Source organism: Nelusetta ayraudi, unplaced genomic scaffold (assembly GCF_046127955.1).
Source record: "Nelusetta ayraudi isolate G7.1 ecotype Tasmania unplaced genomic scaffold, CSIRO-AGI_Nayr_v1 ptg000001l, whole genome shotgun sequence".
Lineage (NCBI taxonomy): Eukaryota > Metazoa > Chordata > Actinopteri > Tetraodontiformes > Monacanthidae > Nelusetta > Nelusetta ayraudi.
Genome location: NW_027466051.1, coordinates 792585 through 815780, shown reverse-complemented (window position 1 = coordinate 815780; position 23196 = coordinate 792585). Strand labels below are relative to the sequence as shown.

At 46.0% G+C, this 23196-nt stretch overlaps 2 protein-coding genes across 2 annotated transcripts in view; one reads left to right on the top strand and one right to left on the bottom strand.

Moving 5' to 3' along the window:
• The window catches only part of nlgn1 (neuroligin 1), a 205191-nt gene extending 182239 nt beyond the window's left edge, over positions 1–22952 (bottom strand). The window contains exon 1 of the mRNA XM_076019772.1: positions 22355–22952. The gene's annotated coding sequence lies outside the window, so the exon portion shown is untranslated. The remainder of the gene's footprint in view (positions 1–22354) is intronic.
• b3gnt5a (UDP-GlcNAc:betaGal beta-1,3-N-acetylglucosaminyltransferase 5a) overlaps positions 1–23196 on the top strand; it is a 309683-nt gene that overhangs the window by 14650 nt on the left and 271837 nt on the right. The gene's annotated exons all lie outside the window — the stretch shown is intronic.

Sequence of the window (23196 nt, the reverse complement as noted above, 5' to 3'; positions counted from 1 at the left end):
ACCTGAATGGCTATTTACTTAAACAGTGAATTTAATTGAACAAACATTGTCACTAGTTTGGAACGGTGTGAATTCTCTAGGGCTGCAACGATTAGTCGATGTAATCGTTTACGTCAACACCAAAAATTTGTTGACTCGTGTTATTGTTATAGTAAATTGCCGAATGATGAAATCGCTACAAGCTCATTTGTACCTGCGGTGCTGTACTGAGCGCTGAGGGTGGTGTCGCTTGTTGTTTACACCCTGCAAAAAACAGAGAAGAAGAATGGCTTCTTCTCTGAAAAGGCTTGAAAACTGACTCAAAGTTTCTAAAATGTAGGAATATTTCACAGAAAATGAAGCAGCAACACACATTAGATGCAAACTCTGTGAAGCTCACGTAGTATTCCATTGTAGCACTCCAGCGATTGTAGCACTCCTTGGGACGCTAACAGAGTCGCTGTATCGTCACGTACCGCGGAGAGGAGTTCACAAATAACGTCGAGGATAGATTCCGTAGATATTTTTACATGACGTGCTTATTGCTAATTAATCATCAGCCTCTGACGCAAGTACACAAGGGAACGAGCTTGCTCTTCAAACCATGGTTCACTTCGGTACTTTACGGCAGTAATTAGGGAATTACAGTCCCTGTCAATACTAGCGTTTATACCGAATTGCAGCCCTCTTTCACGCATGACTTATCAACTTATTAATTTGATGTTTAAATCTGTTTAAGGTATTTAACTGTGATAAGCATTGCATACAACCTTTAAATTGTGAATTAATATACCTATGATGTATCACGTTGAAAAATATAACAACTCTGTCACAGATAAATGCTTTGTGTGTCGGAGTACAACAGTATGTCACAGATGTGAAATTTAAGCAAATTAGGTTAAATTATATTAGGTAAAATAAAGACAATCGTGCTTAATTAAAAAAAAAAACATTTGATAGATTAATCGACAACAAAAATCATTGTTAGTTGCAGCCCTCGAATTCCCCTCCCCCTGTTTGGCAGGCAGTCATCTTTAGTCTTTTTTTTTTTTTTATAATAATTTTTTCTTTCAAAACGAGCTCAAAACCAACCCGCTACTGGCCAAATAATAAAATGCAGGGTTTTGGGCAATTTTTTATTTTTTTATTTTTTATTTTTACTCGTTACATCCAACTGCTTCTGTCAACTTTACACACACAAAAAAAAAAAACTTTCACTGCAGGTCACGTGGCCATTTCCAGAGCGGTCACATGGTCGTCAAGAACTATTGCTTTGCCTTCCCCTTTTCTTGAAGTTTCTGCGCTGCTTGATATGAAGACGACACGATGATGAGCACTATGAGAAATGTTTGACAAAAAAAAAATAATAATAATAAAAAAAATCCAACAACGCAACACCTTCCGGCGGAAGGAAGAGGTCGGCTGGCTGCGTGCGGGCGGTGACGAGACCCGACGCTCCGCCCGACACTACGCCCGGCGGCCAGCAAAATGCTCCGCCGTCACCGGGAAAATGTCGACGACGTGCCCTTTATGTTGTCGCGACACGCGGTGGAGGAAGGCGACGCAACAATGTTACGTGACCTGGAAACAAACATTGCAATTAATCCCGCTGCAACCACATGTTTCCGTCCCGTTGGTAGCGAGAGAGCGAGGGAGAGAGAGAGAGAGAGAGAGAGAGAGAGAGAGAGAGAGAGGGGACGAATGCAGGCAACAAGCAGCATCACCGGCAGGTGTGTGTGTGTGTGTGTGTGTGTGTGGGGGGGGGGGGGAGGGGGGGGGGGGGGGGGGGGACCGCATCAACTCAGGTTGGAATCGCTTACATGTGATGAGAAGGAGGAGGCGCTAAAGCTTCTATCCATCCATCCATCTACAATACCCGTATCTTCCTGAACTCAAGCTTGCTCTTTAAAACTATCGGAATGACAAAATTACAGTTTTCATCCTGAGGGCTAAAGAATGCGGGAGGGTTGACAAAGCATTTGCTCTAACAGGAGGCAGTAAACACAGGGCTAACATGCTGTCAAAAAAAATAAGAGAAAAATAAAACGTAATTATAGTGAAAGAAAATGCAGTTTACTTTAATTCTAAAGTTGAGGAAAACTTATTTCACCACCACACGCAGCACCACCTAGTGCGCCACTGCTGCTGCTGCTGTTGGCAGAAGATGGAGAAATAAACATCCGAAAGACTAATAAATATACTTAATGTTTTTGTTTCGTTCAGTGAGATTTCATTCAGAGGTCAGAGTCAGCGCAAGACAGCCGGCGGTGTGTCTGTGTGTGTTTCTGTGTGTCTGCTCGGTCAAACCTTCACATCTCAAACAGCGAGGAAATCCCATTTAGCATTGCGCACACACGCACGACACACACACACACACACACGCAGACAAGGACATGACGCGTACTCTCGTCAGCTGACATACAACACACACTTTGCTCACGCCCCGCTAAACACTTGGGCGAGCGACGACAGCTCGGGGGTGGGGGGGTGGGGGGGGGGGATAGGATGTGTTGATGTGCGCAGGTGCTCCGGCAATTTGAATTCAACCACGCGGTGGGTGAGCTACAGCCGCTGGGCGACAGCGAAAGAGACACACCAGACAGAGAGAGAGAGAGTTAGCCTGTTGTTAGCCCTCTGTTTACAGCCTCCTGCTGGTAAAAATAACACTAACTTCCTGGTGAGAGCTGCCGGAAGGGGGCGCTCTCGGTAAGCGGAGCCAACACATGGTGGAGTTGACTCCTGACCTTGTGGTTACTACTGACCTGGGGCCAGCGTACACTTTTATTAATGCATTTATGGGCAGCATGTTAAGGCTTTTACCACTAAGAAAAAAAATCATGAATCAAGCCAAATGTAATGCACTGGACCTTTAATAGTTCCATAAACAGAGTAAAATGTTACAATGTTTCTGCGCTGCCTCTTGTGGACACGTGATGTATTGATGCAAAAACGTATTTGTGCACCGACACAGAAAATCAACAACAATTTACCCGTCCAAAACCAGTCGGTTTACACCAAACAGCGACTTGCAGAAATGTTTCTCTCTGAATCATTTCACATATCAATAAGGAGCGGCAACAAAAAAAAAATAAATACAAATACATTATAGCTACACAACAGCTTCCAAAGCACATTCTTCAATATGTCTGGCCTTTTTTTTCTTCTTCTTCTTCTTTATTTCCTGGGCTGTTGTGACATTATGTTCCCAACGGTCTCGTCTCACTGCCTCCTTCTGTTTGCTTTTTATTATTATTTCTGTCTCTCTTGTTGGAAATGGCAACAACGACAACAGCAGTCGCAGCAGCAACAACAAAAAGAGGGAATTTACCCTGACAGAGTTCTGCCCCCACAGTCCAAACACTACACACACACACACACACACACACACACACACACACAGAAAAAAGGAGATTTATTCTGTGAGTCACCAGTTTTTCCACTCGAATACAAGCAAACAGCCTGAAAACGCTGCGGCTGCTCTCCATGTCGAGATTCTCTGCGACTCTGTCGGAGTGGAGCAGAGATTTTGTTTTACAAGTTCCTCGCCGGTCGTCGTGAACGCCGATGACAATCACCGATCGCTCAGGCTTAAAAAAAAAAATGAAGAAATTTTGTAAATTTCTGAGATCGCGGCTGCAGCCGTTCTCCATCTTTGAGGGTGCAGTTCCACATCTGGCCTGTTGGAGTATTTTTTTTCTCTCTGATTTGCAATATTTCCTGTTAGAACCTCTGCTGGAGTAGCTGCGTTAATATTGTGTGTGTGTGTGTGTGTGTGTGTGTGTGTGTGTGTGTGTGTGTGTGTGTGTGCGCGTGCGTGCAAACACCCAAAACAATAATCTGTAATATTCAATATTTTAAATTCACAAAGTGCTGAGCCTGCTGCTGCTGCTGCTGTCACGGCTCTGAATCACGACGGTGGCCGCAAGGTGGTGGCTACGCCCACCCAACCAACCGGAAAATCCATCCTCAATTTTCACCTCCAGCCTTCCCCCCTCTCGCTCCTCCTCCCTTCCACCTCCTCCTCCTCCTCCAGCCTCCCTCCCTCCCTCCATCTTCCTCCTCCTCCTCCTCTTCCTCGTGGTCCTCCTCTTCCACCTCCACCCTCTCCTCCTCTTCCTCCTGCTCTTCTTCCTCCTCCTCCTCCTCCAGCCTCCCTCCCTCCATCTTCCTCCTCCTCCTCTTCCAACTCCACCCTCTCCTCCTCTTTCCCTCCTCCTCTTCCTCTTCCTCCTGCTCTTCTTCCTCCTCCTCCTCCTCCTCTTCTTCCTCTCCATCTTCACCTGAATTCCATGTTGCTCTCTGACCTCTGAGTGCAGCTACTTCCACAGCACCGGGCGCCGTTAGTAAACAACCCCATAATAATTCCAATCATCACGCTTGACATTCCTGCAGCTTCTTTTTCAAACTTTTTTTTTTTCTCTACTATTAATCTCCACCGAAGCCCGTTGTTCGTGCTAATCAGGCTGGTGGTGTTTCCTCACTCTTTTCCACTTTATTTAATTTTATGCTGCGGCTCTTCCCTGCAGGCATCCCTCTGCTTTTCATCTCCTCTTTTTTGTTTTGTATTTAAAAGGAGACTCTCTAATTTTCTTCTTCTCTCTCACTGTATCACCTATTTCCCTCCCTCCCACCAAGAAGCCCCTCCTCATCCTCTACTGTTTGTTTTTTTTGTTTTTTTTTACCCTTCTTCTCCTCTCCTCTCCTTTCCTCTCCTCTCATTTCTCCCTCTCCTCACCTTCATCCCTCCGCTGCTCCGCCTCTCCTAATTTCACCTCCTGGCCCGGAGCAGGAGTTTGGCGGAGTGGCGTAACAAATCCCCGGTTGAATCCCCCTCAGCCGGAGTCGCCGCTCTAATGAGCTCAGATCAGCCGCGGCCGCCTGCAGCCACTCTGCTGCCATTCCACTGACACTCTGTGACGGCTATTAAAGTGACGGCCGTGTGTGTGCATGTGTGTGTGTGTGTGTGTCAGAGAGAGGGAGAGTGCAGGAGGCCTGTGCGTTTATACACCAGGGTATTTCATCTCAGCGTGTCACCTTGATTCAACTCTAAATTCTCATTTTTAATGACAATAAATATTTATTTTTAGCTGATTTTTCTAAACATGCTTTTTTTTCTCCTCAGGGGGAAAAAAAAAAAACATTGGGGAAAAGGATTAGCAAGAGGGCAAGCAACATTTTTTTTCCCAAACTCTTTTTTACAGTTACGCTGTAGTTTGAATCAAATGAAAAAATATATATTTGACTGAAAAAACAGAATAAAATATATTTTAAAACATTTTTTCGATGTTTAGATGTAAATTATTTTGCCAGGTTACTGACCACGCCCCTTTAAGACAGGTGCTGGTTCCGCCCTATGAGCTCTACTCAAACGTAGGAGGTCTGACAAAGCATTTGCTCTAGCAGGAGGCAGTAAACAGACGGCTAAAATGCTGTCAAAAAAAATGACATAAAAATTAAACAAAATATGACCGAAGAAAATGCAGTTTATTTTGAACTTTGAAACTTCTTTCACCAGCACACACAGCACCATCTAATGCACCATGGATGCGTGCAAAAAGAAGACTAAAGGAATTCACAGTTCCTTTTCGGCGGCGATGATGTGATTCTTGCTTCGGGATGCGACTCGGCGAGTGTTTAAAAATGGATTTGTGTCGGTGGAGGGGAGGAGGGGAAACCAAAGGTCGGACGTCGCCGGTTTTGAGGATGATTTTTGCGGCAAAAGCCGCACGCAAAACCCAAACCGAGCGCTTACATAACCTCCCTCAAAAGGTTTCTAATTAAGTCCTGTTGCATAAGTCTGTAAAGTCGGAGTTCATCAGTCGCCTTCAGCAGCCGCTTAAAGTTAACAAGTGCAGCATCCGCACGGATTTTAGCTTGGACCACGGCGACAGTGACCTCGACCACGAGCCCTCCAGTTGTAATCAAAGTTACCAAACTGTAGTATCCATGCTGACACTGTTTTCCACTGCAACATTCATGCTGACACTCACCTTGCAACGTCCACACTAACAATGTTTACACTACAACATTCACACTGACACTGTTTTACGGCAACGATACTGCTGACACTGTTTCCACTGCAACACTCATACTGACACTGTTTTCACAGCAACATCCACATTGACACTGTTTTACTGCAACAATCCTGCTGACACTGTTTTCACAGCAACATCCACACTGACACTGTTTTACTGCAACGATCCTGCTGACACTGTTTTCACTGCAACATTCACACTGACACTATCTCCACTGCAACATCCACACTGACACTGTTTTACTGCAGCATCCACGCTGAAACTGTTTTACTGCAACGATCCTGCTGACACTGTTTCCACAGCAACATCCACACTGAAACTGTTTTCACTGCAGCATCCACACTGAAACTGTTTTACTGCAACGATCCTGCTGACACTGTTTTCACTGCAGCATCCACACTGACACTGTTTTACTGCAACGATCCTGCTGACACTGTTTCCACAGCAACATCCACACTGACACTGTTTTCACTGCAGCATCCACACTGAAACTGTTTTACTGCAACGATCCTGCTGACACTGTTTCCACTGCAACACTCATACTGACACTGTTTTCACAGCAACATCCACACTGAAACTGTTTTACTGCAACAATCCTGCTGACACTGTTTCCACAGCAACATCCACACTGACACTGTTTTCACTGCAGCATCCACACTGAAACTCTTTTACTGCAATGATCCTGCTGACACTGTTTCCACTGCAACATCCACACTGACACTGTTTTACTGCAGCATCCACGCTGAAACTGTTTTACTGCAACGATCCTGCTGACACTGTTTCCACTGCAACTTCCACACTGACACTGTTTCCACCACAATATCCACACTGACACTCTTCACACTGCAGCATCCACGCTGACACGGTTTTCACTGGCCAACTCTGAATAGTTTTCGACTGCAGGCTTTCATCTGCATCCAACAACCTTCTGTGCATTATTATTTTTCTTCAAGAGCTGTGACTCTGATGTTCGGGGCTTAGCGGAAACCAGAATAAAGAAAACGGAGAAAATGATGGGTGCGGGGGGACTCCGTAAACTCATGTGGTGATTCGATGTAATCCAGGACTTCAGCATTACAGAGATCCAGACATCCAACATCCATACAAGCTGGGTTTTTTTTTTCTTGTTTTTTTTTATCATTTTTTTGTTGTGTTGTCTTCTTTCTCTCTCTATCTCTTTTTAAGCTGAACTGATGAGCAAAGTTGTCCAGGTGGGATCAATAACGTTCATTTTGTCTCTATCATGAGGATGTGTGTTTTGATTAGAGGAGAGGGGGGGAAGAAAAGAAAGAAAAAGGAGGCAAAATGGAGGAAGGGAAGGAAAAACGACGACCATGACCAGGATGATGAGCAGAGAGAAGAAACCAGCGAGAAACAGCGACTCACAAAAAATCCAGCATTCCCAGTAAAAAAAAAAACTATTTCTTCATTATTATCACTATTATTGTTGTTGTTTTTAGTAGTAGTAGTAGTATTGTATTATGTTTTATATATAGGTGAATGTATATGCACTCTATGCACTTTTATTGTGAAGCACTTTGGAGCGACTCTGTCATGTGTAATGTGCTGCATAAATAAAAAATGACTTGGCTTGACTTGAAAAACTAAATTGGCAAAATGAAATGATTTTTGCATTTTCTAAAACAAGAACAAATTCGCTGTTCATATCTGAGTTTCTTGTTGTAGTTCCATACAGACGGTTGACAAAAAGCAAAAATAAGATAAATACAAAATGATATAATATAACATAATATAATATAATATAATATGACATAATAATACAATACGATATAATATAACATAATATTATACAATGTAATATAGTAACTGAGTGAGATTGCAACAGTCGGTCACCAGCGCTGAACGGCTGCCTCTGCTTTAATTTTCCGCTGGTTTCACACTGAAGCCTCCCTCCGTCAACCAGCGCCACTTGTAGGACAAACTGGGTGCCGCTGCTGGAAGTTGCACATGTGGGACGGAGTTAAAAAAAAAAGGAAAAAAAAGAAAAACATGAACAGCTGCAGTTTTGCTCCGGCAGTGGTTCTTCGTCATGACGGCGTAACGTAAGAAAGTGGAGTCACTCTCTCTTATTCCACTCACACTCCTCCTGCTCTTCCTGTTTCCTTCCTTCCATCCATCCGTCCATCATCCATACGTCCATCCATCCACCATCGCTCCACCAATCCATTCATACATCCATCATCCCAACATACATCTATCCATCATCCCTTCATCAATCCATCCCTTCATCTCTTCATCTATCCATCACTGCCTCATCCATCCCTTCATCCATCCATGCCTCCATCTATCCATCACTGCTTCATCCATCCCTTCATCCATCCATCCCTCCATCTCTTCATCTATCCATCATTGCTTCATCCATCCCTTCATCCATCCATCCCTTCATCTCTTCATCTATCCATCACTGCCTCATCCATCCCTTCATCCATCCATGCCTCCATCTATCCATCACTGCTTCATCCATCCCTTCATCCATCCATCCCTTCATCTCTTCATCTATCCATCACTGCCTCATCCATCCCTTCATCCATCCATTCCTCCATCTATCCATCACTGCTTCATCCATCCCTTCATCCATCGATCCCTTCATCTATCTATCCAGCTATCATCCATCCCTTCATCCATCCATCCAACAACCCTCCTCTCGCCCCTCACGCCCTCCCTCTCTTTCTCCTCCCTCTCTGCCCTCGCTCGCTCGCCCCCTGTGCTGTGATAAATCCACACAACGTCCCCGTTGTTCCTGCCAGCCCTTCATCCCATTGTCTGCTCTATTTTAAGCATCTCATCATCACCTCTGTCTGCCTGCTACACACACACACACACACACACACACACACACACACACACACACACACAGCGGGGCTAGCGGAGGGGATTTATTGAGGAGGTGCTCTCTGCTGGATGTGCTTCGCTTGCAGGTCCGTCCAGCTGCAACCTCTGGCTGCTCCGAGTGAACCACTAAGACTGTGTGTGTGTGTGTGTGTGTGTGTGTGTGTGTGTGTGCGCGCTTCACATGCACAAGCACACATGCGTCTGAGGAATTCATCTTCCAGCAGTGCCAACTCCCTCCAAACCTCCTCAAAACACTTTTCAACTGGTAGATTTTTTTGTTTTTTTCCTACAAACATCAAGTCGCTGCCGAGTGGCCACAGAAGACCCCCCACCACCACCCCCCACCCCCTCCCCTGCCTACCTCGCCAACCGGCCGCTGTGGTTGTTTGTGCTCCAGCGGTGCCGGTAAACACTGTGGGGTTGATTGATGGCCAGAGTCTGGATTTATGAACGTAGCAGCAACAGAAGCCGTAGCTGCAGGAGCAACAGCAGCAGCAACAGTAGCAGCAGCTGCAGCAGCAACAGCAGCAGCTGCTAGGAAACAATTAGCAAAGTTTAATTATGAAACAGAATTCCACTAAAGTGGCTCATCGCGAATAAATATAAATGTAAAAAAATAAATAAATAAATAAAATAAAATTTGTGAGCGCCATCGCAGGGCGCTAGTTCTTCTACGTGATCATCATTTCGCCACTAGATGTCGTAGTTTTTGCGCCACGTGTCCACCAAAACAAAGCGGCTCCCTGCAGGTGCAGTGATGAAGCGAGCCCAGCCGCCAGAAGGTGGCGTTCTGTTTCTAATTCTGCCAAACCGTTTTTCTTTCCCTGTCAACCAGTTGGACTACTATGCTGAAGGGCTGCGCTAGAGGATTAGCATCGAACACGCATAGGGGACACCGTGACGTCACTTCCTGCTCTGTATGTCGTGCCACTAAAAGTGCTGTGTGTTTTTTTTTTTTTTTTTCTTCAAGGCTAATTAGATAAATATTGCATGTGCTCCTTGAAAAAGCAAAAAAGCAAACAAATAAAACAGGTCCATGCGCTAGTGGCCTTGTACTATGTAAATAAATGCAAATAAGTTATTAGCTTCGCAGAGCTAGCTAACATTCGCTGTGTGCTTCGGAACCTGTTAAAAAAAAAAATTCAAGGATTTTGCGATAAAAGGGAAGGAAAACTCAAAAATAATAGTCTGAGGTGGCTCCACCCACACTTAACCGAGAATTACCCAACTAGCGCAGCTCCCGCTTCAAGGAAAAAGGGGAGCAACGACTGCAGCTCCTTTCACGCTGAGCGAAACCCATTCACAAACACCTCCGAGAAAACATGGCAAGCAGAAAATAAAAAACACCTCCGAGGAAACATGGCAAGCGGAAAATAAAATCATAGAAAAAAATCTAATAAAAAGGTAACTAATGTGAAGTTGGCTCCGCCCCCTCAGGCTGTTTGCTGACTGCTGAGCAGGCTGCGTTCAGGCCTGTCACTCCGGATCAGCGTGCCCTCCTGGTTCCACTGCAGCATGGAGCCCGCAGCCCCCCCCCACACACACACACACACACGCGCGCGCGCGCGCGCACGTGCACACACACACACACGATAGCCAGGGCTGCAGTAAGGTATACCAGCAACCCGGAGGAAGTGTTGCCTCACCCCCTGCACCTTCAGGAGGAGAGGGTTGAGGAGGAAGAGGGTGGGAGGAAGCGAGGTCCTTCTGCACAAACTCAGATCGAAAAAAAATTATTCTCACACACACGCACACACACACACACGCACACACACACACACACACACACACACACACACGCACACAAGAAAAAACAAAAACAGTCCATCCACTAAAATCAACATCACAAGCTCTTTGGTTCTGCAGGCGCCTTGTTCACGAGTAGATCAAGGAGAGAGTAACTGGTGTTGTCGGCGAGGGGAGGGGAGCAGGAGGCGGGGCCAGGGGCGGGCCCTGCTTGCTCTCCGCTTGCTCTCCGGCTCCCCCTGGCAGCCGACTGGTTCCTGGCTGCCAGCAGGGTCGAGGTGGGAGCGGCGGTCTGGCACGGAAACACTGTTCTGCACCTTCGCACTCACGCACACATTCACACACACACACACAGACACACACACACACACAGCCAGACCAATCCGATCTCAACGCCGACACCTTCGCTCCCTCTGTCCTGCTGCCAAACTTCAGACTACAGACGATTTTCACTGGTCAGGGTGCAAAAAATGTCAGATTTCTGCTGCTCGCATCTGATTGGTCCACCTAAAACTCCAGGAAACCCTCCCTTCCTTGCTTGAAAAAGGTGAGGCGAGTCCATAAGATGCAGCAGGAGTGAGGAGGAGAACCACTCCAGTCAACCGGCTCCTCGCTGCACGTCTGTTTCAAAGACGTAATAATTAACGCCCCGCTCAGAACTACCAGGGGGCAGAAGGTTGCGCTGCGCCGGGATGTCGGTGCTTGCCGTTTTATTTTTCTCGACTGTTTTTGATGCCGTTTGTTGCGGAACCTTTTGGCTCCAAGGTAAAATAGACAACGTGTAAATTGGCGCCCTGAAGACCTCAGTCTTTTCGTCAAGAGTTAAAAGTGATGAAAATTAAATGAAAAGGTTTTTGTCTTTACTTCATGTATATATACATATATATATATATATATATATATATATATATACATACATATACATATGTACATATATTAGGGCTGTGCGATTAATCGCTCTGATTATCTGATTTTTTTTTGTCAAGACAATGTTATAAAAAGGAAAATCGTAAAATGTATTTTCCTCTCACATGCTACCAGGCTGTGCGCCACCACTCCCCGCTGCAAAGAATGCCTGAAGGCGGTATCTGCTAAAGACTGCAGCACGACAAACTTATTTCAACACCTGGCAAACACCACAAGCCAGAGTGGCAGCAGTGTGTTTCTTTGCGGGCTGAACATGAGGACGAAAGACTGGTGTTTCTGACCAACAAGCTGCTATGCTGACTGGCTACCTTTGTTTACTCGTATCTGTAGTTGTCCTAGCTAGCTACAGCAGATGTTAAAACCAGGAAGTGATTCCGTATACTGCCCTTGCCACTACTAGCCTAATGTCGCAAGTGCTCCCTGAGTATCAGAGATAAATATATCTCATCTCTTTTGAATGTTTATCCTCAATCATAATAACAGTAATAATAATAATAATAATAATAATAATAATAATAATAATATATATGTATATATATATATATATATATATATATATATATATATATATATATGTATATATATATATATATACATATATATATATATATATATATATATATATATATATATATATATACATATGTATATATATATATATATATATATATATATATACATATATATATATACATATACATATATATGTATATGTATATATATATATATATATGTATATATATATATATATATATATATATATATATGTATATATATATATATATATATACATATACATATATATGTATATATACACATATACATATACATATATATGAACATCGGTATGAGTCTTCCATTTATTGGCAAGTCGATCGCAAAATGAAAATAGATAATGAAGGCAAAGAACACAGACAAAAATAATGGATAAAATGTTGAGGACCCAACAAAGGCTTGAATTTGCGTCCCAGCGAGGAAAAAAGCTAATAAATTCTCCACGCTACCCCCTAATCCACCAACTCACGTGTGAGCAGCTAAGAATACATTAGTACAGGACTACGTCACCAGTCACACAGGCAGTAACCACCCTGATCAACTTGCTACCCCCTTAGAAGTTGTTCCCTTGTTCCCCCTACAATTTATTATCAGCAATTTAACCTTCTTAACAAAGAGCGGACACTTAAGCATCGTGTCGACCTCAAATACCAGTAAAACACATTGTGTACTTTACCGTGCGTTCACTTTTAAGCACAACGACAAATTGCTGTGTGCAGACGCTGACTGAGTGATCCAGGTGCTGTCAACTGTGTGCTGCTTACTCCGCACCTGCTTTTTTTAAATGTCTAAAAACAAAGCAATAGACTTTTTTGTCTTGATTCTATTGTCTTGATTCTATTGTCTTGATTCTATTGTCTTTATTCTATTGTCTTTTGTAGTTTTACCAAAAAAAATTAAAAATTGAAAATCAAGTTTCCTGAAGCTGATCAGTCCGTTCACCATGTTTCCTTCGTCTCTGAACACAAGAGTTGTTTGACTGATGCCTCGCTGAGCCTAAATCTATTATCGCACACACATACATACATACACAGCCCCTGGCTTTGTGACACACACACACACACACTCACACACACACAACCGACAACTATTCAGCCTGCCAGCACAGTTTGTTCCTTTCGCTTTCATCCTCAGGTGAGTTTTTCCAGATGACACAAATGTGTGAAAGGATGTGAACCCTTTAAAAGCAACACCCTCCGGGACACGACATAAAACATCGGTGGGAGGGGAGGCGGGGGTGGAGGGGTTGAGGCGGAGGAGGGAGGAAGTGAGGTATTGGTGTTACGGGGTTGGGGGAGGTGATGGAATCACGGCGTTCCTGCCTTCTCGTTGAATCATTTTTCCAAATCGTTTTTTTCTTTTTCCTGGGGTTTATTTTATGGTTCTGTGTGTGTGTGTGTGTGTGTGTGTGTGTGTGTGTGTCTGTGTCTGTGTCTGTGTCTATGTGACGATACAGAACTTTGTAATTTAGGACACAAATGGAAAGAAAGATCGGCTCATGACTCGCATTTATCGCTAAGCCATCGTAGCAGGAGGCAGGGCAGGCACATCAGCAGTCAATGAGGGGCTGCGATGAGTTAAACATAAAGATAAAGAAACACAGCCTGGTGGTCACAGTTACATTTGACGCTGAGGCCTCTTTGCTGCGATGCAGCCGAGCGGAAACATTTAATTTTCATTTACACATTTTCTGCGCTTCTCAGCTACGTCTTCCGTGGATCAATAAACTAATCGACCCAACAACTCACGCATTACCAGCGATGCTTGACTGCAAAGTCAGGAGGATAAATTAATGAGACAAAGGGGAAAATATATCTTTAGTAGAAGTAGAAGAAGAAGAAGAAGACAACGTCGAAGGACCCCTGGGCTGTATCATCACCTTGCAGTTCCACAATTCAACCGACATGTCCACAGCCTGACAATGTTTTCCCCGAGCTCCCATGGGTGAATATACATTTTTAACATCCACTACGGCCGATCGACGTTTCAGCGACAGGAGGAAATGAATTTTTTAGAAAGAAAAATCAAGAACAAAATTCAAGATCACGAAAAGAGTGAGACAAAGACGACGACAAGAAATAATCCTCCAGTTTTTCACCCCCTGAGCCACAGCGTGAATGTTTCTGCCAAGTGACAAGATGCCAAGTTGTAAAAAAAATTAAAATAAATAAACCTACAAAAAACACTAAAGCAGGAAACCAGTTTGTGTTTTTTTTTTCCACAATCAATATTCTCCAAACACAATTGACACCAACAACAAACAAAACTCATTTTCACCTAAAACTCATCATCATCATCGCAGTTGTTGTCGGAGTGGCTTCATGTGGGCCGGCGCTGATAATGAAGGACAGCCAGATGGACGGATGGCAAAAAAGGCAATTTAAATGCATCACTTCAGCAAAAAGCTGAAAAAAAAAGTTAAGTTGTTTTATCTTTGTTTAGTTTTATCAACAAAACCCCAATGAAAAACGTAATAACGTGCAGCCTAATCTCATCATAAAGCTGCACACTGTCGACCCAGCTGCCTCGTCTTCAGTCCACAGTTCACAAATCAAATCACATCTAATTATGGAAATTATTGTTTACACATATATATATATATATATACATATTATCATCTCTTGTCGGGTCAAAATTTGCAGATCGTTAGATAACCTGCAACAGGTGCAACAGCTTCCTTCAATATATAGCAGCAGCTCTCAGTCACGTGACTGGCTGCAGGCCACAGAAAGCTGTTCCCTGATTGGTACACTTGCACCTTCCACTTCTTGTCTGACACGAACCTAACACGTAACCAGCCAATGAGCTGCGGCGCTGCGGGACTTCCCTGCCAAAAACTCTGCTCCACTGCTGCAAGACAGAACGACGGTTTCCAATTGGCTGCTACAGAGGGGGCGAAGAGAAAATCTGACCTGTTTCACACTTCAATTCAAAACTCTCAAGGTTCTTTGTCCGCCTGAATTAGCTTTAAGCTAAGCTAACTCTGTCACTACTGTTGAACTGAGCACAGACCTGTGGGTGAGTAAGTGCACCGTCACATGAGGCGGAGCGTCAGAACCGGTTCAAACCGGTGGCCAGGTAAACTATGCCAGAGAAGGACAGCTGCCCAGAGACGAGCCGCACTGCAGGAACAGGTACAAGGCCGAGTCCCAAATCACCCACAGCCTCCCTCTACACTACAGGAAGTTCTGTGACTCATTGGCCAAATATAAAAAAATAAAAACCTACCACACTTGCATTAATGACGTCATCAACGTCGCATTATCAAACCATCCCATAGGCAGTTACAATAAATATATTAATAATTAAATGTATTGATATATTTACACATATATTTTCATTTTCATGACAAGTCTATATTATACTTCATGGCATTAAGAAGGCACATTAAAAAAAAATTAAAATTCTTGCCTTTTCTACCTTTGGGGTCAATGTGAGCGTAATGCATGATGAGATATATTGCCGGGTGAGTGACCCCATTGGTTGTACCCTACTTTTTAGCGATGCATCATGGGATACATTGAGTGACTGCTATATAGTGAATACTGATGTTTACTCAGGATTTCGGACTCCACTGCAACATGGGGTAAGGCCTCTGTAGTGCACTATATAGTGACAGCAGGGGCCCAGGACACAGAAGAAGAAGAAGAAGAAGAAGAAGAAGAAGAAGAAGAAGAAGAAGAAGATTTTTTTTTTTGATTTTTACAATCACATTTATTTACAAAGTACAGGCTAAAAACTTATGCACCTTTCCTAACATAAATAAATGATTAAAACAAAGAAATAAATGAACTAAAAAATAAAATAATGAACAACAACACAAAATCAAAAACCAAACCAAAAGAGACAACCCATTCACAACAAAACGAAATAAAAATAAAAGTATTAAATGAATAAATACATAAATAGACAAATAAAAATAATAATAAGAAGAAGAACCCAGCGGAGGACGATCAGTCCTGGAATGTCGGGAATTCTTGCAATCGACACCGTCCGTCGGTTCAAGCCGGAGCACCGGAAGAGTGCACGTGAGGAGGAGGCCCCGCCCCCTCACAAAACACAGATTCCTTCCAACAGAAAACCCTTATTCTCTTGCAAGCTTCCGTTATTTTGTTTTTTTTATAGTTCCTCTTTTCCAACCAGCCAACACAAAAAACTGTGATCCGTCTCTTCCATTGTCGCCGCGCACAACAACACAACACAACACACCGAAAAATTAGCACCAAAAGGTTGTGAAGCCGTTCACAAAGGCCCAGGTGCTGCGCCGCCGCCAAAAAAAAGTGTTTTTGTGGCGCTTTTTTTGGGGGCTTTTTTTCTTTTTTGTTTCAGTCGGCAGATTGTGTTGACTTGTGTTTGTTTGTAGAGCCGAGCAGGTGCTGTTATTGTTACCCTCCGCAGATTAAATACCAGGTTTGGAAATGTAAAACAAAATAAATAAATAAATAAATAATTCTTTCAACGCATCTAAAGTACAAAACTCCAGCCCACCAGCAGGGGGGTTTTGGGGGAAAATGGTGCTGACTATCTAAAGGGTCATTACGTAGCTGCAGACTCGGTAGTCTGCTGCTCCTTCCTCTCCTTCTGAGCAGGTTTCACCAAATTACGGTAAACTAGCAGGTGTGACAACACACACAAGCTCATACATTTCCGCTTATCTGCTCGTAAAAAAACACAACACAACAAACAACGACAAACCGACACAACCGACCAACCAAACTTGCATAAATAAAAGCAAACTGTGGCCGCAGTTAACAGCAACAGAAGCTCAACCTTACCTCATGTGGCAAATAAAAAAAAAAAAAAATCAAATATGTACTGTTGTGTTTAAGTGTCTAAAAATGTGTTGAAATCCGAGATGAGTTTGTTCAAATTCAGAAACTGATCCCAGATCAGAGGTTCTTCTGGTATGTCCAAAGCATTTTTGTCCATTAAAGTCCATTAAAGTCGATGGAGAAGGGCGTGAACCTGGACGCATTGTGAGTGGATCGTCTCAGTCCCCTTTTGATTGACAGTTGGCTGGAAACACACACAGACGGCGGCGGAACAGTTTTGAGTCCTGCTGTGGACTAAATCAGAGAAGAGCTGCTGCTCATTTAGTCCCATTTGCTTCCGAATTTGGGTCTTTCACTGGATAGGACTGTATTTTAAGTTTAATATAGCTGTGCCACTTTGCTTTGTTCATTCATACTGTAGGCTAGATTGCACAGGGCGCTGATATTGATAATCATTAGGATCAAATCGGGACCTTCAAGAAAGGCGACGTTGCCGAAGTTGATGCTTCATCCCTGGTTTCCCTGTTTGTCTGGTGCAAAACAGAATCAGCTGTTTTTGACCCATTTAACACTCGGTTCGGTTGTGTTTCTCAGCTCATGTCAGATCAGCAGCACTGACATTTACAACGAGCACCCGAACCCAGCGGTGAGGGTGAAACAACTTCTCCCTCTGTCATCCTCACGCTGGTCCGTCTGGTAAGAAAGCACCAGCAGGGGAGGGGGGGGGGGAGCAAGGACTAGATTAAAAAAAAAAAGAAAGAAAGAAAAAAAGACGTTTCCATCAACGTGTGCAGGCTTAACAAAGTGGCCGCTCCCCCTGCAGGCCAACGATTGGTTTCGTGGCCTCGTCTGTATCCCCCGTCAATAGCCAATTTGTTTTCTGCTGTCTCAGTAAAGGGAAGATGCTCACGCTCGGGAAAAAAAAATGTTATTTGTTTCCACATTTTCTTCTGATTCCTAAGCAATTAGATCTTCGGTTTTTTTTTTCCCCCTTTTTTTTTGTGTATTTTGAAAGTCCAGCGCCGCTGCTATCGACCCGATCAGCCACGACGTCCGTAGACAAATAACATCTCGTTATTCCGAGCGTCCCTCCACCACCGCGCCCCCTCGGGCTCAATAAATATTTTACACAGCCTCCGAGGCTCCAGCCGACGTCTTTTCTAATGAGAACAAACGACAACGAGGCGGCGCTAATCCTCCGGAGCGACCTGCAGGTCTGAACAACCCCGAAAAAATAAACCAATCACAGCCAAGAGAGTCGAGCCATGACGGAACCAAGAGCAGCCCCAGTGCCCCCCAACCCCCTTTTTGTTTTTTGTAACACGACTGATTTCAGGCGAACAGCATGAAATCAGTCGTGTTACAGCACTGGAATCTTTAAATTAGCGCCTCGGATGGTGAAAGTTTCAACAGTGGGTGCTGTTAAGGCAGATCATCCCTCTTTAAATCCCCAGCAGATTCTATGCGGTGATAGAAACAGACCCAGACCAATTACATGTTGAGGTGCTGGAAAAAATCTATTTCTTTTTTTTTTATTTTCAGAAATCTGAAACATTTTGAATAATTTGTTTCTAATTAACTTCTAATCTAATAATAATAACTCCTTCTTCTTCTTCTTCTTCTTCTGTGATTTCAGCCACATATCCTCCTTCAACCAGAGCACATATTGGCGCTACGATGTATTTACTGATGTATTTATCCTGAAGAAGCGTCTTAATTGGCTCTGGCAAGCGAGTGAAGTCGGCTGGTGGTGTGTGTTTGTACGACGGCAGCCAAGTTCCACCTGCCAAGACTCAACACACAACACTGAAGGTGCACGAGGCGCACAATGTTAAACACACAACGACGACAACGAGGAGGACAAGGACGACGACGACGATCGCTGGGAGTCAGTCCAGGTTCCAGAGACCTGCCGTTTGTTTCTTGTCTGTTTTTTTTCTCAAGAAATCGTTCGCAAGCAAGATTCTTGAATTATTGCAAGCATGGTTTTAGCTTAACTGTAAACTGTGAACACCTGATTGGAGCCACAGTTTGACTTCAGAGATGCAGAAGAAGAAGAAGAAACAACAACAATAATCATCGAATAGTTTCCACAAAAATCCAAAACAAGGAGGAGAAGCAGGAGGAGGAGGAAAAGGTTGAAGGGGAAGAGGAGAAAGAGGAGGAGGCTGTGGAGGATGTGAAGCAGGAGCAAGAGGAGCAGGAGGAGGTGAGGAAAGAGCAGGAGGTGGAAGAGGAGAAGGAGAAGGGGGAAGAGAAGGAGAATCAGGAGGAGGAGGAGAAGCAGGCAGAATAGAAAGAGGAGAAGGAAGAGGAGGAGCTCAGCAGCGTCCTTGTCTGCAGTCAGACTCTTTCGGACTCCAGCATCAGTAAATCAGGTGGCGGCTGCAGCTCCTTAAATCACCTCCAACCTTTAAGAGGCCTCCTGGAAGACCTGACCTCTCGCTCTCCCTGTCCCTCCTTCTTCTTTTCTTTCTTTCTTGGTGATTAGACTCCAAAGTTCATTTTATTTTAGCATGAGGTTAAAGACCCAAATCAAACACCTCATCCCTGAAAAATTAACAGTCAACCCCAGACAGAGAGAGAGGGATAGAAGGAGGGATTGAGGGAGGAAGGGAGCTCTCTCTCTCTCTCTCACTCCTCAGGAACAACGGGACCAGAGCGTGAGTCAACAAGAAATCCATAATTTACAGCAGCAGCTCCGTCAGAACCAGGAGGACCAGGAAAGAGGAGGAGGAGGAGGAGAGAGCGTGAGAGAGAAAGGGAAGAGAGAGAGAGAAAGAGAGAGAGAAAGAGAGAGGTGGTTTGGTTTTTAAACAAATGAAAAAGGAAGAAAAATCTGCCACAGCCAGAGTCACATGTGAAAGGAAGGAGGTGTGAAAAAGGAGTAATTATATCATCGTATTTTTGTGTGTTAGAGAGAGAGAGGTAGAAAGACACAGAGAGCCGAGCAAGGAGAAGGAGGAGAGGGTGAGGGAAGGATGGAGGGAGGAGGAGAACAGACGGAAGGGAAAGGAGGAGGAGCAGCAGGAGTTGATGACAGCAGGGTGAAGGTGGAGAGAAGGTGATGGAGCGAGAGGGGAGCAGCAGAAGGAGGTTTACGAGGAGGAGGCTGAAGAGGAGGTGATGGAAGAAGTGAAGGAAGAGGAGGAGTTGAAGGAGGAGGAAGAGGTGGAAAAGGTGCAGTGGTGGAAGAGGAGATGAAGGAGGTGAAGATAGAAGTGGAGGAGGAATTGGAGGAGGAGGTGGTGATGAAGGAGCAGCGGGTGGAGGTGAAGAAAGACGAGGAAGTGATGAAAGAGAGGAGGAGGAGGAGTAGGGGGTGAAGATGAAGGAGGTGGTGGAAGAGAATGTGGAGGAGGTGGTGAAGGAGGCGAAGGATGAGGAGAAGGAAGTGGAGGAGGTGGTGAAGATTAAGGAGGTGAAGGAGCAGGAGGAGGCGAAGGAGGTGTCAGTATGTGGTGACTATGCTTTCCTGGAGGGGCTGAGATGTAGATCAGAGCTCCTGGGACCCAGTGGTGTGAAGGCCCCCCCCCCCACACACACACACACACCCGGCGGTGGTGAGGACGGTGATGTGGTGAGAAAAGACATCGGAGCTTCATTAAAGGTCACAGCCAGACTGGGTGTCATTAAAAATGGAGGCCCGAAATTACACTGCTGTCACTGCCACCCCCCCCCCCCACCCACCCCCCCCCCCCGCTCAACACCCCCATAGTCCCCCCGCCCCTCCTCAAAAATAAACATCCTGTCGGCGTTAACACCGTCAGCACGCCACCTCCCTCGACCTCAGAAGACGACACCGTGTTCCGTCTCAGGGCCCCAGAGTGAGTGTGTGTGTGTGTGTGTGTGCGTGTGTGTGCGTGTGTGTGTGTGTGGGGGGGGGGTCACATGACTGCCAGTCCAAGAAAATCTCCACATGTGAGACGTTGCCAAAGTGAAGAAGAAGAAGAAGAAGAGGAAGAAGAAGGAGAAGAAGAAGGAGAAGCCTCTGACGCTGTCAGAATCATCTGAAGAGGCTCAATGATTATTTTAACATCGGTGGCAGAGATCTCACATGCACACACGCACGCACGCACACAGGGGAGCAGGAGGTGTGAGGGATGATGGGAGATGATGTCAGTCCATCTGTAAGAGAAGAGATGCGCTGCTTTTTGACTCTTGGTTCTGCTCGGTACGACGAGTCCTTGGAGCGTGAACGAGCGGGCGGGTGCGTGTGCGCACACACGTTCGCACAGTCACACAGACACACACACACACAGACACACACACAGACACACACACACACACACACACACACCGAGAAACACAGACAGACGCACGCACGCGCACGCACAAATACCGCATTCATCCAGCGATGTTGCTCCCGCTGCGGCTGACGGGAGCAACTTTCTCCCTCCTGCCGGACCGGACAGAGAGGCTCCATTCAGGGGGCGAGGGGGGCGCACGAGCGGGCAAGCGCACGCACGCGCGCGGACTCTCACGCGCACACACACACACACACACACACACACACACACCTCCTGACCTCCCACCTACCTCCAGCCAATAAGAAGATAAAGGGCGAACGGTTGCATTTTATTTATTTATTTTTGCTTCACGCGCGTTTTGGTCCGTCCACACGCATTCGCGCGCGCGCACGCACACACACACACACACACACGCACGCACGCGCGCACGCACGCGCGCAGAGAGATGTTCGATCTGTTGACACACGTCGCGCTCTGCAGCACCAGCAACAACTCGCTCAGCCATTTTTCCGTCTTCTTTGAAACCATCGAACGCGTCTGATTCATGCGTCCAAACCCCCCCCCCCCACACACTCCCGCCCCCTGTCTCTCTCTGCCGCACAGTTTGGCGGGCGCATGAGCCGCGCGCAAGCTCGCCCGCGTGCGCCCGGAAAAGTGGCCGAGGAGGAGGAGCGGCGGAGAGAGAGAGAGAGAGAGAGAGAGAGAGAGAGAGAGAGAGAGAGAGAGAGAGAGAGATGCGGCACCCGAGCTGAGGGTTGAGGTGGGGTGGGGGGCGCCATCCTTCTCAGCGCGTCCACTGAGTAGAAATAACGTCATGAAGGGAGAGAGGAGGGGGGTGAAGGAGCGCGTGTGTGTGTGTGGGGGGGGGGGGGCAACCATTTATTATCTCAACATGCACTTGAACTCCCCCCCGCACAATCCAGTCGACTAAATCATGAACTGGACGCCCCCCCCCCTCTCCAAAACCTACACACACACACACACACACACACACACACACACACACACACACACACACACACCTAAAACAGCCTCCAGCAGCTCGGCGGGGATGCAGCTCGGGGCTCGGGGGTGGAGGTGGGGGTAATGGAGGGATGGAGGGTAGTGGGGATGTGTGTGTGTGTGTGTGGGGGGGGGGGGGGGGGGGGGGGATCGGGGTGTCTGGCGGATCTCCTGCCGGATCAAATGAAAATCAAATTGATATGGAAAAAGTCCGGCCGCGTGTTTTTTTTTTTACCGTGCGGGAGGAAGGAAGGAGTACGCGCGCCGCTCCGCCGCTGCCTCGCGCAATAATTCCTCAGTGCGTCTCTTCCTGCTGGCGGTAAATCCTCAGGAAGGAAGAAAAAAAAAAAAAACAACAACAACAACCCGGTGACCAAAAAAAAAAAAAGAGAAAAAATCTGAAGAAGAAATCAAATAAAGATCCAGAAGCCTCGGAGGCGGGAAGATGATCAACCTCCTCGCACTTTTCTTTCTTTTCTTCCCCCCGTTTTTTGTGAACTCCACAGGGTCGAAACTCGGCTGCGATGATGTCGAGACTCCCGTCAGTCCGCCGGAACAAGTCCGCTGCTAATCCACCGACCGGCCGCGGGGGGAGGAGGAGGGGTGAGTGGGGTGAAGTGGGTGAGATCTTCAGCTGGACCACGAGCGGACGGCTGTCCTCGCGCTCCGCTCCATGCCCACCAGGACTCCGGCTCTCCGGGTGCGCGCGCCGCTCCTACATGTTAATGACGCGGCTGCTGGAGGAGAAGAAGGGGAAGAAGAAGCGGAGCTGCTCTCTCTCTCTCTCTCTCTCTCTCTCTCTCTCTCTCTCTCTCTCTCTCTCCTCGATCGTCCGTCCGCTCCTCACGATCCGAGCCGCCTCCCCCCCCGTCTCTCCCTCTCTCACCCTCCTCCTCTCATCCAGCCCTCAGCCTCCATCGGCAGCCTTTCCGTGGAGCAGAGACGCACCCAGCGGCCGAGCGGGGAACTCCACCCTCCTGCACCCCCCCCCCCCCCCCCCCCGCGCCCTCCCTTCCCTGCTCTTAAAGACGCCTGCTGGGAGCGAGAGACGTTTTACCCACACGTGCCTTTCAGCGG